At 46.9% G+C, this 15,497-nt stretch overlaps 1 pseudogene; it reads right to left on the bottom strand.

The window, feature by feature from the left end:
- Window positions 1–4,529: 4,529 nt before the first annotated feature.
- Window positions 4,530–13,173, bottom strand: LOC114697930 (annotated as a pseudogene).
- Window positions 13,174–15,497: the final 2,324 nt, after the last annotated feature.

The raw sequence follows: 15,497 nt of genomic DNA on the forward strand, positions 1-15,497 counted from the left end.
ATCGTTTATGGTTGGGGTCAGCACAGCATGAGGAGCTGCATGAAAGGGTCAGCCCTAGGCAGGGCGAGAAGCACCAGGTTATAGAACAAATACTAAGACTCCCCTCCTTGCTGTCGCCTGTAGTGTGGACTGATTCTCTCCGCTGACCACAGACTGTCCCCCACAGGCTCTGCTTTGCTAGCCATCGAAAGCCGGAGTGCTGAATAAAGACCAAAGGAAGATCACCAGATGCTGCTTTGGTTCCGTTTGTTTGTTTGTTTGTTTTGTTTTGTTTTGTTTTTTAGAAGCCTATTTGTCTCACTGGATATTCACAGCTAGAACAGTCTTCACAGGCCCCGACTAATAAATCACACTTAACTCACTTTCTAACAAGTTTTGCTTAAGGATGTTCTTAGTTCAAATCAAGAATCGGAAAATCTGATTACTTATCAAAGTGCCATATTTTACCTTAGTTCTTAAAGATAAGAGAATTAAAGGGCTGTATAAAGAAGTGAGGTGGAAATCAGAGTTCTTTGAAATGAGCAGGAACCAGAAGCCAGGAGCAATTGCATTGGATTTCTACAAAGGCACCAGCTTGAGGCTGCTGGGAGATACCAGTGGCCAGGGTTTACAGTGAAAGCTGCCCAACAGTGGTCTAATCCAGAAGCCCCTTGCCAAAGCCCTCCACCTGAGGGCTTGATTACATGTTTCCTCAACATCCCCCTCAAACGCTGGGCCTCAGCTTAGCTGTAACACTCCAAATTATGGTTCTGGAACTCTCCAAAAGGACTTAGTGTCAGCTTGTGCATACTATTCCTGATGCTGGGAATCTGCCTCTGGAGTAAAAAATATACCTATCTTAGGCTCAGGGCCCAGTCAACCTGTAGCTTGTGTGGACATGAGCAAATATGTCCTGCCTTCCTCAATGATGCAGGCATGAGCCAAGGTGTTCAGTCTGGAAAGCAGACCAGAATTACAGCCTGCTCATCCTTTTGGCTGACCCTGAGGTACATGGCCCAACATGTTTTCCTGTGCTCATAAGCCCTGCCAATTTGCCTGGTTCCCAGGGTTCTCTTATGGTCTAGCCTAGAAGCAAGAGCGTACCACAATTTAGAATTTGCTACAAGATTCCCCAAAGAAGCTTTGATGAGGGAGGAGGAGATGAAGAATGACAGTAATGATAGTAATTATTGTTAGCCATTAGTAATATTATTGTGGTTTTTAATTATTATAGCAGTGGATTTTCTAGTTGTTCCCAGAGAAGCCTGTTTAATGATTCATGTTGCTAAAATCCTCATGCTGATCATACTGGCTTCAATTCCTGTTCCTAGGAGCATGGGATCATTAGGATGTGAAGGAGATGAGGAGAAGGACCAAGAACAGAATACTAACATCTTTCTAAGGACACACTTAGAGATTAGTGATGTGTGCTTGGGTTTTCTTCTTTTTCCCTCCCTCCTTCCCTCCCTCCCTCTCTCCCTCCCTCCCTCCCTCCCTTCCTCCCTTCCTGCTCCTCTTCTTTCCTTCTTCTCTTCCCCCTTCTCTTCTTCCCCTCCACCTCTTGACAGGGTAAATAGTCCACACTGGCTTGAAACTCACTGTGTAGTCCAGGCTATTCCCCTCCTCTACCTCTGAGTTCTGGGATTACAGGTGCATACCATCTTGCTTTGCCTGCTCTAAATGCTTTCCTATCTCTTCTACTGGCATGTCATCCTGTGTCCTCACTCTTTACACAGCTCTCTTCCTGAAGTACACCATGCTCCCGAGTTGTCTCCTTTCCTTTCCCAGCAAATGGAAGTCCATCATCTTGGTGCAGGTGGTCTATGAGGAGGGAAGTTAATTGGGCTGAATTGACAGTATTAAGATGAGAAAGAGATTGTACTATTTCCCTAGAGGACCCTGCCCCTTCAGCTTTTGTTTGCCAATTTGTTTGCTCTCATGAGGATGTTTTTCCAGGAAGAGCCCATCCCTGGCTGCTCTTTGCTCCTGGATGCAGCCTGTTAGAGCTGCTCCCATTTACTATAATATCTTCCCTTCGGAACGCTGACTTTTCTAGAGTCTCTGATTTTTATCTGTTTTAACTCTCCTGTAGGAGAAGCAGGAATCAGCACAGAGGCGGACTTAGGAGGGTGGATGAATTGGAGGTTGCACTCACGTTTTAGTTGGGAAACACATGTGTTAGATTCAGGCTGGCCTTCTCACATCCCTACCCAACAGCAGCACACACCCAGTTCTGTGCAGGGGAGGAATGTTTTCTGTAGTGAGACATGCCCAATTAGATTCAAGTCGAACGTGAATCAATGCAGAAAATGAGAGTAGAAATAACATTACTGTCAGTGTATTGCTCAACTGATATTGAATTGCCTGAAATTTTACACTACAGGAAATTAGCTTTTAATTAAATGACTCTGTGGTGAATTGCATTGTTCTAAAGTGAACACTAAGTGGGCTAATGATGCCCCACTTTAAAAAACGAAGCGTAGTGTGGGCAGAAAAAGTTGTATTTTAATGGATCTACAACTATGCCTGAGTCACTATTACTGGAGGTTGATAAAAGCACATTCATTCTCAGAATATCAATCTCCTAGCCCATAGAAAGTACCGAAAATAAAATCTTGAAATCCAGACACAAGTAAATACAGTAAGTGCATAACCATCCAGGCAGAATGAATGCTGTTCTCAAGAAGTCCTCATGCCTCTCCCTCAGCTATCAGCCCACTGAGATCACGATACACTCTAAGGAATTGGAATTTTCCCAGTAGTCTCATCTGGGAGAAGGAAGGGCTGAAGCCAGTGCCAGTCAGAGGAGGACCTTGTCTCCCAAAAGAGATTCCCTACAGTTCTGACAGCCTGTCAGGCCGCCTTTCAGGAGAGCTGGGAGCCCAGACAGTGATGGCTGACAGGACCGCACCTTGGTGGGATGGAGTTATGCACACCTCTTGCCTTCTGTTTAGACCCAGATCTCTTGTCTGTATCCAAAGCTGGACTTCGGTCAGCAGCGGACCCACTGATCTGCTTCTCCTTTCACGGTGGGCATATTGAACAACTGCTTTTCACCCCCACCCCATGATTGAAGATGTCTTTTTAAAGTTTCTCACGACTTCATTCTAAATATACAGAATAAAAAATGGTGTGCTCATGGGGGGAGCAGCGACCAGACTTTCCTTATACTGTCTATTTAAAGATCATTTTCCCCAGAGGGTGTGCAATGTATCAGAAAGTGATCTTTTTGAGGGTGGGAAAGGAAGACATATAAAATTGTTCCATGATAGACATGCAAGATCATGCTCCAATATATATATATAACTTAAAAGACAATTGATGACTTAAAAAAAAATCATTTGTGACAAGCCTAAGAAGCCTGACATATTTAACATACTTCAGAATGTTCTGTGTGGCAGGAGTTCTCCAATCGTACCATGTGGGCCCTTTGAAAGTAACAGAAAGCCAATTTTTGTTGAATCTACAGTAGAATATCACACCCACCCTAAGGAAATACAACGTGCATTGAACGGAGGGTGGAGATTTTATGTTAGCACATAAAGGAAAGTATGTCAATGTAAAATGCAGACTAAACTGCTTTCAGGAAGAATGTTTTAAAAATCAATACAGGCATGAACAACCTGGACATGAGTGGGAGTAATGAAGGGCGAGGGTCGAGGGAAAGAGAGCCTGTGGGAGCGGGAGATCCCAGCTGGATCAAGAACAGAGAGGGAGAACAAGGAATAGGAGACCATGGTAAATGAAGACCACATGAGAAAAGGAAGAAACAAAGTGCTAGAGAGGCCCACAGAAATCCACAAAGATTCCCCCACAATAGACTGCTGGCAATGGTCGAGAGACAGCCCGAACTGACCTACTCTGGTGATGGGATGGCCAAACACCCTAACTGTCGTGCCAGAAACCCCATCCAAGGACTGAGGAATCTGGATGCAGAGAGCCACGGCTAGGCCCCAGGTGGAGCTCTGGGAGTCTAATTAGCGAGAAAGAGGAGGGTTTATATGAGCCAGAATTGTTGAAACCAAGGTTGGATAAAGCACAGGGACAAATAGCCAAACGAATGGAAACACATGAACTATGAGCCAAAGGCTGAGGGGCCCCCAACTGGATCAGGCCTCTTGAATAGGTGAGACAGTCGATTGGCTTAATCTGTTTGGGAGGCATCCAGGCAGTGGGACCAGGTCCTGTGTTCATTGCATGAGTTGGCTGTTTGAAACCTGGAGCTTATGCAGGGTCGCTTGGCTCAGTCTGGGAGGAGGGGACTGGACCTGCCTGGACTGAGTCTACCAGGTTGATCTCAGTCCTCAGGGGAGGCTTTGCCCTGGAGGAGGTGGGAATGGGGGTGGGCTGGGGGGAAGGGGAGGGGGACAGGAGCGGGGAGAACAAGGGAATCCGTGGCTGATATGTAGAACTGAATGGTATTGTAAAATAAAATAAAAGGAAAAAAACCAATACAGGCTGGAAAAGGGGACCTTCCCTCCTGGTCTGAGCCCTCCCAGTGTAAGGAGGGACCCGTCCATGCTAACTTCTGCAGATAAAAACTTCTCTGCTTATTTAGTTTTCTCCTCTGAGATCAAGTTTCTGCTGGATTCATTTGGCTTAACTATGTGCCATGGAATTAATGATAACCAGGATGAGGTAACACTCCATTACAGTGACCAGCTTCTCAAGCTTACAGGACACTTCTCCCTGCTGTGTGCCCAGGTATTACTGAAAGGCTTCTGCAGAGACGGAGCTATGCGGGAACAGCTCCAGTGAAAGCCACCACCTGCTCCACGACTGCTTTCAGAAAGGTATTATGACAAAGGTTTTCTGGCTATGTAGTTTAATGATTGCTTATGCAATCAGGGTTGCACCAAAGAAGGTCCAAAAAGGTACAAGGGAGCGCCCACATGTCCCCAGCCTGGTCAAACGGGGTTTGGAATAGAAACACAGGCCCAAATTAAAACAGACCAGCTTTCTGTGCCAGGTTTTAAACTGCATGTTACAGCATTTCTTCAAATTCTTGATCTTCTTCATCCTCTTGTTTCTGCACCTGAGAGGTGCTCTGCCCTGGCCACATGCAGGCCTCAATTCTAATTTGAGATGGTATTCCGCAAAGAAACGGCTCCTCAGGGCACTCTCATCTGGATAGACAATCTGGTCAGGATACGGTGGCTCAGGGAAACTAACTGCATTGCACCACCATTGGTTGTTTTTACTCTCTGGCTCTTTGCTCTTTGGGGGCCCCCCGCTGTCTAGCTCCAAAAAAAACCACACGGAGGCTTATTCTTTCTTATGAATGCCTGGCCTTAGCTTGGCTTGTTTATTGCCAGCTTTTAACTTATCCTGTCTATCTTTTGCCTCTGGGCATGTATCTTTCTCTATTTCTGTATACCTTTCTTTACTCCTTACTCCATGGCTTACTGTGTAGCTGGATGGCTGACCCCTGATGTCCTCCTCTTCTCCTTTTCTCATTCCTCGAACTCTCTTATGAAATTTCTCCTCTTACTTATTCTCTCTGCCTGCCAGCCCCTCCTGTCCCTCTCCTGCCTTGCTATTGGCCGTTCAGCTCTTTATTAGACCATCAGGTGTTTTAGACAGACACAGTAACACAGCTTCACAGAGTTAAACAAATGCAACGTAAAACACATCTTTGCATCATTAAACCAATGTCCCACAGCATAAACAAATGTAACACATCTTAAATTAATATTCCACAACATTGCATTCATAATTAGCTACTGTAACTGAAGCTGTGTGTGGGCCCAGGTAAAGCAGAAAGGTATGCAAGCCCATAGAGGACAAAACCCCCAAGCCTATCCAGTAGCCATCCGAAAGAAACTGCTTCTCTAACCGCTGCACATACTGTTGGTGTGCTCCTTCCAGATTGTACGTACCTATAAGCACAGCAAGAAGTAGTAAAAACAACACCACAAATGTTTTGACAATGCCACAAGTTTCAAGTCCATTCCTTCAAAACTGCAGGAGTTTCCAGAGAAAAATACTGCAAGGTAATGAGCAGTTGTCTCCACAGGACAATATTCCGTCTTCTCTATCCCTTCTCTTCTTTTACGTACTGAAGAAGGGCCTGTGAAGCTTGCATTGTGCTGTCCCTTACTCATTGCTACATTTGTTGGTCACAATTTTTTTCCATTCTCTGCCATTTCATAGATCAGTAACTCTGGGGGAGGGCTTGGACCCCAGCTTCTCTGGATCTCAGGATCCTGGAAGGGGCCACCAGCACGGTCTCTCACACCCACTGCTGGGACAGCTCTCGGCTTTCACTTCTATCTGTCAGTTTTATTGACCTATTGAGGATGAGTGGTTGGGCCTACGTATCAAGGCTGTCACAGGAACCCTAACAGCAGCTCCATCTAGGAACAAGCTCACTGCATCTGTAGTCTCCATAACTGTAGATCCAACCAACCATGAGTCAAAAATGGTCAGCAGAACTCTGTTTCTTCTGAACATGAACAGATGTTTTTCTTGTCTTTATTCCCTAAGATACAGTATAACTGTTAGTTACTTAGTATTTACATGGTATTAGGTATCAGAATTAATTTAGAGATTGTTTATGTAGGAGGATGCCCATAGGTTATATGCAAATGCTGTGCCTTTTATATAAGAGACTTGAGGGTCTGGCCTGGGGCCAAGCTCCCCAGGAGACAGAGGAACAACTGTGTGTTATGTTCATTCATGTCTCGGGACTTCAGTGGGAAATCAGCCGAGTTACCTATCAAAGGGCTCTTTCTGGTGTTCCCCAGCTTCTTGCCTCTGTTTCATTTGCACAGACATAAGAGGAATGTGTTGGTCTTTTTTATTTTTATTCCCCAAACAGAAATTGGAAGCTCTTGTTGAGCACATTTGATATGACAAGACTCAAGAACAATCAGAAGAATTGTCCTTTGGAATCGGGTTTGGGTTGAGGACAAGCTTACTCAGCAGCTTTCCACCACCCTGGGCTGTCCCACTCTCCAGGAGACCAGTATCTGTGGCCTTCAGTGGGAGGAGTGAGCAATGCCGTTGGTCCCTAGGTCTAAAAGGGGGACCCACAATGGCTACTTTGTTTTCTGCTTTTCCAAAGAAGGAAAGAATATGGTACTCGTGGTTAATTCTGAAGGGGGGAAAATCATGCAACTAGATTTTTTCCCCTAAGAATTAAAACAGAACAAACAATATTTTCACCCCATATACAAAGCATTCTTGGGATAGCTGCTGCTGTGCTGTGTGGAGAGCACTTAAAAGAATGTTCTATTTGTCCTCATACTTTCCAGGCCGAATGGTCAAGGCAAATTCCAAAGTTAACAAAGGATGGACGCTGTGATGGGGCCAGCCCTGCACCAGAAGGGAGCTGAGCAGCCTCTGGCCGAGCAGGCGGTACCCGAGAGATAAGGAGGGCTGCTCACCCCTGCAAGCTGTGAGACCCTGCACCAATAGCTTTACTTCCTGCGACAGTTCGCTTTCCTGCAAAAGGGGGGACGGACTGGGTCACGCGGCCCAGCACTCCCTGGGAGGGTCTTTGATCACCAGGTCTTAGCCCTCCTCTCCCTCTCCAAAACACCAGTCTCTAACAAAGACTGTCGGGGTCTAGCCCTTTATAGTCTTTTCCCAGAGTTCCAGAAGAGACGCTACCCATGATGAAACTTCATCTGAGGGATGTCGAATGAATCTACATACATGAAACACTTTAGTTCATTCACTTTATTCTTCTGAGTCAGTTCTCTCTCCACAGCTTCATTTTCTGTTCTCTTGCTTAGCTCATTTCTTGCCTGGTTCTCTCTATATTTTTCTGCTCTTCTCTCTTAGCTCTGTCTTAGTTCTCTCATCTTAGTCCTCCTCAAATCTCTGAGGTTTCCAGTTGTAGACCCATACAATCAGCAATTATCTGGCCAAAGCAAGGTCACGAGGCTTGAATTCTTTCAGGGTCATAAAGGCAGATAAGAGTTTTCCTCAGGCAGTGACTGTCAGGCTTTCTTTCACAACCCAAAAGGGGAGTGACTGTTAAAGGAGGAGAGTTTAAGCTTAATTTGCACAAGAAACAAAGCTTTGTACCTAACATCCACCTAGGCTTGGCGGTTGTCTCAGTATGGATATTGACATTATTTGAGGAGGCTAGCAGGTAGTCTGAATGCTTATCTATCTGCAGTCTGTCCTTGGATGTTTGAGAAGTATCTCAGATAAAATGCTTTTGTCAAGAGATGGCCCTGGCCAGATAATTGCTAATGGAGATAGTTACAGAAAGGCACACGGGGGATGTTATCTAAAATACTCCAATTGTATAGGAGAAATTGTGCTCAAATGAATGATCAACCACACTGTTAGAAGATCTTGGGAAAAGAATCAAATAGGAAAGCTACAATAGCACACAAGAAATTCACTGCAGGAAACTTTCAAAAGCCAATGTCACCAAGACTCCTTGATGTGAAACCTCAGTAAAGCCCCCACCCCATGCTCTATCCCCTACAGACAAAGAGAAGCTTAAACCAGGATTCCTAAGTGTAGATAAGAACTTAGACCCCTTTTTCCCAGGTGGCTGTATCTGCTACAGGAACTTTGAAAAACACAGAGTGAGGATATTTGACCAAAAGACTAAAAAAGGGAGGCGGGTTAAAATGAATTATATGGTCTATGCCTTTAAGAACTAGCCTTACAAAGAAAGGGGAGTGCTCTTTCCAACCTCCCTGCTTCCCCTGAGAGATTTGGAAAGGCCTCCCTGCTGAGCCTCCCTATAGAGGCTTGTAAACTTAGAATACACCTTGTTTTTGCATTCTGTACCTAAAGTCTCCAGTGGCGGCTTTGGGGACTCAATCTGGGCATAACACAGGCCAGTTTGGGCTATAGAGATCCTGTCTCAAAACCAAATGGGATGGAAATATGGTGGCACACGATTTTAATCTTAGCACCGGAGATAAAAGACCCAGACACAGTTTCCCCAGAAACCCAAAAGAGCTGAGGAAAGAGATATCTTAAAAATGAGTCAGTTCCCCCTTCCTGGAGAGGGTAAAGACAGGTGTTTTCAAAGGAACAAAGTCAGGATGTCTGGTGGTAACCGATTAACTACCAGATGCCCCTCTCCAGAGATAACATGACCAGACCCTAGAGATGAGTTGTAAAACTCCTGACAGGACAAACAGATAAGGTAAAATAAGACAAAGTCCAGGCCCAGGAAAAACTGGACCAATCAAGGATGGACCTGTACTAACCCCCTCCCCTCTAAGAAATTTTATGGGTTTTGCCTATAAAAACTAACTTCCCCAAGAAAGAGGAACTCTTCCCTGCCTCACTGCCAGTGAAGGCTTGAGATGAGTTCCCTGTCATGACTTGCAGCAGAAGTAAACCTTGCTTTTGCATTCTGGTATGCTCGTCCTTGGTGGTCTCTCTGGGGGTTACGATCTGGGCATAACACTTGAGTTTTGGCTTTATCCTCTGGAAGAATTATTGACTCTTCCAGGCATTAGCTTTTGCCGTTGTCAGCTGAATTCCTACTTCATATTTCTGTGACTCACAGCAAGTCTAAACTCCCTAACCATAAAGTTCTCTTAGTCGTTATTTTTAATTTTTAAAGACTTTATGTTATTGTATGTATGTGAGTATTTTTCCTACACATAGGTCTGTATATCATGTGCTTGCCTAGTGCTCTCAGAGATCAGAAGAGAGCATCAGGTCCCCTAGAACTGGAGTTATAGATAATTGTGAGCCATCATGTGGGTGCTGGGAACCAAACCTGTGTCCTCTGCAAGAGCAACAGGTGCTCTTAACCACTGAACTATCTCTCCCTCTTTGTCTCAGTCATAACTCTTAAGTCAATAAATATGGATTTACATTTTGTCACCAACTGTAGAATTTCAGTCCCAGTATGGATTAAATTGCCTGTCAGTCCTTCTATGGATAGCTATAAAAGGAGAGAAATGGAAGTCAAAAACATAAAAGAAACTAAACCAGAAACAAAGTTGATATTTTTGAAATAAAGACTTGAGCAGGACCAAAGAGGCGAATAGCACAACCCTGTGCTTTGGAAGCCATTCCCATGTGTCAGTGAGGGGACACAGGAGATGCATGTGTCAGTGGGGGGACACAGGAGATGCATGAGTGCCAGTGCAGGGGGGACACAGGAGATGCATGTGTCAGTGGGGGGACACAGGAGATGCATGTGTCAGTGGGGACACAGGAGATGCATGTGTCAGTGGGGACACAGGAGATGCATGTGTCAGTGGGGGACAGGAGATGCATGTGTCAGTGGGGGGAACAGGAGATGCATGTGTCAGTGGGGGACACAGGAGATGCATGTGTCAGTGGGGGGACACAGGAGATGCATGTGTCAGTGGGGACACAGGAGATGCATGTGTCAGTGGGGGACACAGGAGATGCATGTGTCAGTGGGGACACAGGAGATGCATGTGTCAGTGGGGGGACAGGGGCAGGAGATGCATGTGTCAGTGGGGGGACACAGGAGATGCATGTGTCAGTGGGGGACACAGGAGATGCATGTGTCAGTGGGGGGACACAGGAGATGCATGTGTCAGTGGGGGACACAGGAGATGCATGTGTCAGTGGGGACACAGGAGATGCATGTGTCAGTGGGGGGACAGGAGATGCATGTGTCAGTGGGGGGACACAGGAGATGCATGTGTCAGTGCACAGGGATGTGTCAGTGGGGACACAGGAGATGCATGTGTCAGTGGGGGGGACACAGGAGATGCATGTGTCAGTGGGGGGACACAGGAGATGCATGTGTCAGTGGGGGACACAGGAGATGCATGTGTCAGTGGGGACACAGGAGATGCATGTGTCAGTGGGGGACACAGGAGATGCATGTGTCAGTGGGGGACACAGGAGATGCATGTGTCAGTGGGGGGACACAGGAGATGCATGTGTCAGTGGGGACAGGAGATGGCAGTGGGGCAGAGTGGGGGGGACAGGAGATGCATGTGTCAGTGGGGGGACAGGAGATGCATGTGTCAGGAGATGCATATGCATGTGTCACAGGAGATGCAGTGTCAGTGGGGGACAGGAGATGCATGTCAGTGGGACACAGGAGATGCATGTGTCAGTGGGGACACAGGAGATGCATGTGTCAGTGGGGACAGGAATGCATGGTCAGTGGGACACAGAGATGCATGTGTCAGGGGGACACAGGAGATGCATGTGTCACAGGAGATGCATGTGTCAGTCAGGAGATGCATGGTCAGTGGGGACAGGAGATGCATGTGTCAGTGGGGGACACAGGAGATGCAGAGTCAGTGGGGGACACAGGAGAGCATTGTCAGTGGGGGACACAGAGATGCATGTGTCAGGACACAGGAGATGCATGTTCAGTGGGGGGACAGGAGATGCATGTGGGGGACACAGGAGATGCATGTGTCAGTGGGGACACAGGAGAGGCATGTGTCAGTGGGGGGACACGCATGTGGTCAGGAGATGCATGTCAGTGGGGACACAGGAGATGCATGTGTCAGTGGGGGACATAGGAGATGCATGTGCAAGTGAGGGGACAGGAATGCATGTGTCAGTGGGGGGACACAGGAGATGCATGTGTCAGTGGGGGACACAGGAGATGCATGTGTCAGTGGGGACACAGGAGATGCATGTGCAGTGGGGACACAGGAGATGCATGTGTCAGTGGGGGACACAGGAGATGCATGTGTCAGTGGGGGACATAGGAGATGCATGTGTCAGTGGGGACACAGGAGATGCATGTGTCAGTGGGGGGACAGGAGATGCATGTGTCAGTGGGGGGGACATAGGAGATGCATGTGTCAGTGGGGACACAGGAGATGCATGTGTCAGTGGGGGGACAGGAGATGCATGTGTCAGTGGGGGGAACAGGAGATGCATGTGTCTGTGGGGGACACAGGAGATGCATGTGTCATTGGGGGACACAGGAGATGCATGAGTCAGTGGGGGGACAGGAGATGCATGTGTCAGTGGGGGACACAGGAGATGCATGTGCAGTGGGGGGACAGGAGATGCATGTGTCAGTGGGGGGGGACGACAGTGCAGAGATGCATGAGTCAGTGGGGGGGACAGGAGATGCATGTGTCAGTGGGGGGACACAGGAGATGCATGTGTCAGTGCATGTGTAGGGGGACACAGGAGATGCATGTGTCAGTGGGGGACACAGGAGATGCATGTGTCAGTGGGGGGACACAGGAGATGCATGTGTCAGTGGGGGGACACAGGAGATGCATGTGTCAGTGGGGGGACAGGAGATGCATGTGTCAGTGGGGGGACACAGGAGATGCATGTGTCAGTGGGGGGGACAGGAGATGCATGTGTCAGTGGGGGGACAGGAGATGCATGTGTCAGTGGGGACACAGGAGATGCATGTGTCAGTGGGGGGACAGGAGATGCATGTGTCAGTGGGGGGACAGGAGATGCATGTGTCAGTGGGGACACAGGAGATGCATGTGTCAGTGGGGACACAGGAGATGCATGTGTCAGTGGGGGCACAGGAGATGCATGTGTCAGTGGGGGGACAGGAGATGCATGTGTCAGTGGGGGACACAGGAGATGCATGTGTCAGTGGGGGACAGGAGATGCATGTGTCAGTGGGGGGACAGGAGATGCATGTGTCAGTGGGGGGACAGGAGATGCATGTGTCAGTGGGGGGGACAGGAGATGCATGTGTCAGTGGGGGACACAGGAGATGCATGTGTCAGTGGGGGACACAGGAGATCCATGTGCCAGTGGGGGGGACACAGGAGATCCATGTGCCAGTGGGGGGGACACAGGAGATGCATGTGTCAGTGGTTTCAAGGGCTAAAATCCTCGGTGTTAGTGGTGATCAGTTCTCAAATGTCTGCTCATTTCCAAACCTCTCACATTTCTCTGGGCACCAAATATTGAGGTAACAGGGCCTAGAGGCTAGGAATGAAACTTTATTTTAGGCATAAACCGACACCAAAGTGCAGATTTTATCCAGATGTGACCCACAGAAGTCCACATGAAGCGTCCATGAACATCTCGCTGCTGTGAAGTGGGGAGCAACAGCTCTAGAAGCCTCTGGCACAGTGTTCGGTTCCTGCCCCATCCCCCACCTGAGGAGTGAGGGTGCCTGCCCCATCCCCCACCTGAGGACTGAGGGTTCCTGCCCCATCCCCTTACCTGAGAAGTGAGGGTGCCTGCCCCATCCTCCACCTGAGGACTGAGGGTGCCTGCCCCATCCCCACCTGAGGAGGGAGGGTGCCTGTCCCCACCCTCTTGCCCCTGCATGTTGTTAGTCCCCAGCATGTCTAGCCTGTCCTCAATTCTGTCTGACTGCACAGTTGAGGAAGGCTTTAGGCAGAATCACAGATATTACAAGAGGCCCTTGGCAGGCAAGGGATATGGCAGGGTAGAAGTCGGTCTGATGGAGACTTTGTCGTGAACTAGGAGAGACCTCAGCAGCTCCTAGGGTCACCCCTAACCAGCACTCTTTTTTGTTTTGTTTTGTTTTTTGTTTTTTGAGACAGGGTTTCTCCACATAGTTTTGGTGCCTGTCCTAGATCTTGCTCTGTAGGCCAGGCTGGCCTCGAACTCACAGAGATCCACCTGGCTCTGCCTCCTGAGTGCTGGGTTTAAAGGCGTGCGCCACCACTGCCCAGCCAGAACTCTTACTCTGTTTATTTTCACCAGTCCTGCTAGACATTGGCAAGTGTCTTATTGAAACTATGGAAATGAATTCCTGAGAAATATCTTATTACTGAATATTTTGGTAATAATGAGTTCAATCCATGCCTAATCATAATTATTAATTGAAGGTACATAAAACTCATACTCATTTTAACATAAAAAATGTTAATTCTAAATATGATGTGGTGGGCCTGTCTGTAACTCTGGTTCAGCAATACATACATATAATGCTTGGGGAGATTTATAGCAAATACCATTTCTCCAATCTGATTTTCAAAGCTTTCGGCACAGCCCTTCTGCCTGCGTCCTTAAGGAGATGGATGGTCTGAGGAGCTTGGAGAGGGCATGTCGGGTAAAAGTGCTCACTGTGCAAGCCTGGAGGCCTGGGTTCGAATCCCAGGAACCCATGTATAGCTGAGTTTGATACAAAGTCTATGATCCCAGGGCTCCTCCAAGGAAAATGGAAGCAGAGACAGAAGAACCCTTGGAAGCTCATGGGCCAGCCAACCTGGTGTTCTCATGGAGAAAAGAACAAGGGACCCTGCCTCCAAGGTGGAAGGCAAGGACTGCTACCCAAGCTTGTTCTCTGACCATCATATGCACACCATGGCATGAATGTCCCCACATTCATGTACAAACACTGTGTACATGCAAACACATACAACACTAGTTTTAAGAATGTGGTCTCCATATTGTATGGCCTTGTCTTTGTATTTTCTTGATTTTTGTTTTTTGTTGTTTATTTTATGTGTCTGGGTGTTTTGCCTGATGTATGCCTATGCACCACGTGTGTCCCTGGTGTCTGTGGAGGCCAGAAGAGGGTGTCAGATAACCCGGAACTGGAGTTATTGATGATTGTGAGTTATTGATGTATGTGTGGACTGGGAATCAAACTCAGGTCTCTGTAGGAGCAGCTAGTACTCCTAAATGCTGAGTTATTTCTCCAGCCCACCAGGGAATAAATTCATCACAGTGCTACAGCTCTGACCCTGTCCTAGCATCCAAAAATGATTAAGGAAATTGTAGCACGAATCCTAACTGGTCTTAATAATGAAAACCCAAAGCCAGATATTGGGGTAAATGCTGAAAGATCAGAGAAGCAGAGCAGCCAGCCATTAGAGACTTCTCACCTCTACCGAATCCTCAGCCTGAAAGAGACTGAGCTCCTTTCTCCTCCCCAGACATATCACTTCCTGTCTCAACCTCCCTGGGATTAAAGGCATGAGATCCCAAGGACCAGGATCAAAAGTGTGTGCCACTATTGCCTGTCCTCTATGGTTAACTAGTGGCTGGCTTTGCCTTCAGATCTTCAGGCAAGCTTCATTTGCTACAGCATACACAAAATATCACACATTTCCCTTTTTCGTCTAAAATAAAAAAGGTTATAGCTAATATAAGAAAAACTATATACAATGAGTACAATAACTATATACAGTATATACAGGCAATAATTATATCAATAATGTCTAGTCCACTAACATTTGACAACTTCAGAGCAAATACTCTGTTATTTATCTTATTTTAGTGAGTCCAAAGTGTTGTACCTAATTTACTTTCCATCCCAACTTGTATTACCAACTGAAAACTATCTTTTAATGTCTCTCAAACTTACATACTTTTAAACCTCTTTAGTGAGTTTCTTTTTTGAATTTTTTAACAAGGAAAACTATAAATATCTAGTGTTCAACTCCATCAGAGACCTGAGAAGGAAATAATATTACCTGAGTAAGCAGGAAGTACAAGCAAGTGACTTCCAAAAATATGTGAGAAATGACAGAAACATCTGGCTGCCTGGACAGTCACCCAAGGTTCCTCTACAATGTAGGGACATCCATCTTTGGTCTACATGCCTAGCATATCTGATAGACTTATCTGTGAAGCAGGATTTTCTGAAGGGCTGTCCCATCTTGTCTTGGTAAAGTTCA

The sequence above is a fragment of the Peromyscus leucopus genome, chromosome 10, assembly GCF_004664715.2.
Source record: "Peromyscus leucopus breed LL Stock chromosome 10, UCI_PerLeu_2.1, whole genome shotgun sequence".
NCBI lineage: Eukaryota > Metazoa > Chordata > Mammalia > Rodentia > Cricetidae > Peromyscus > Peromyscus leucopus.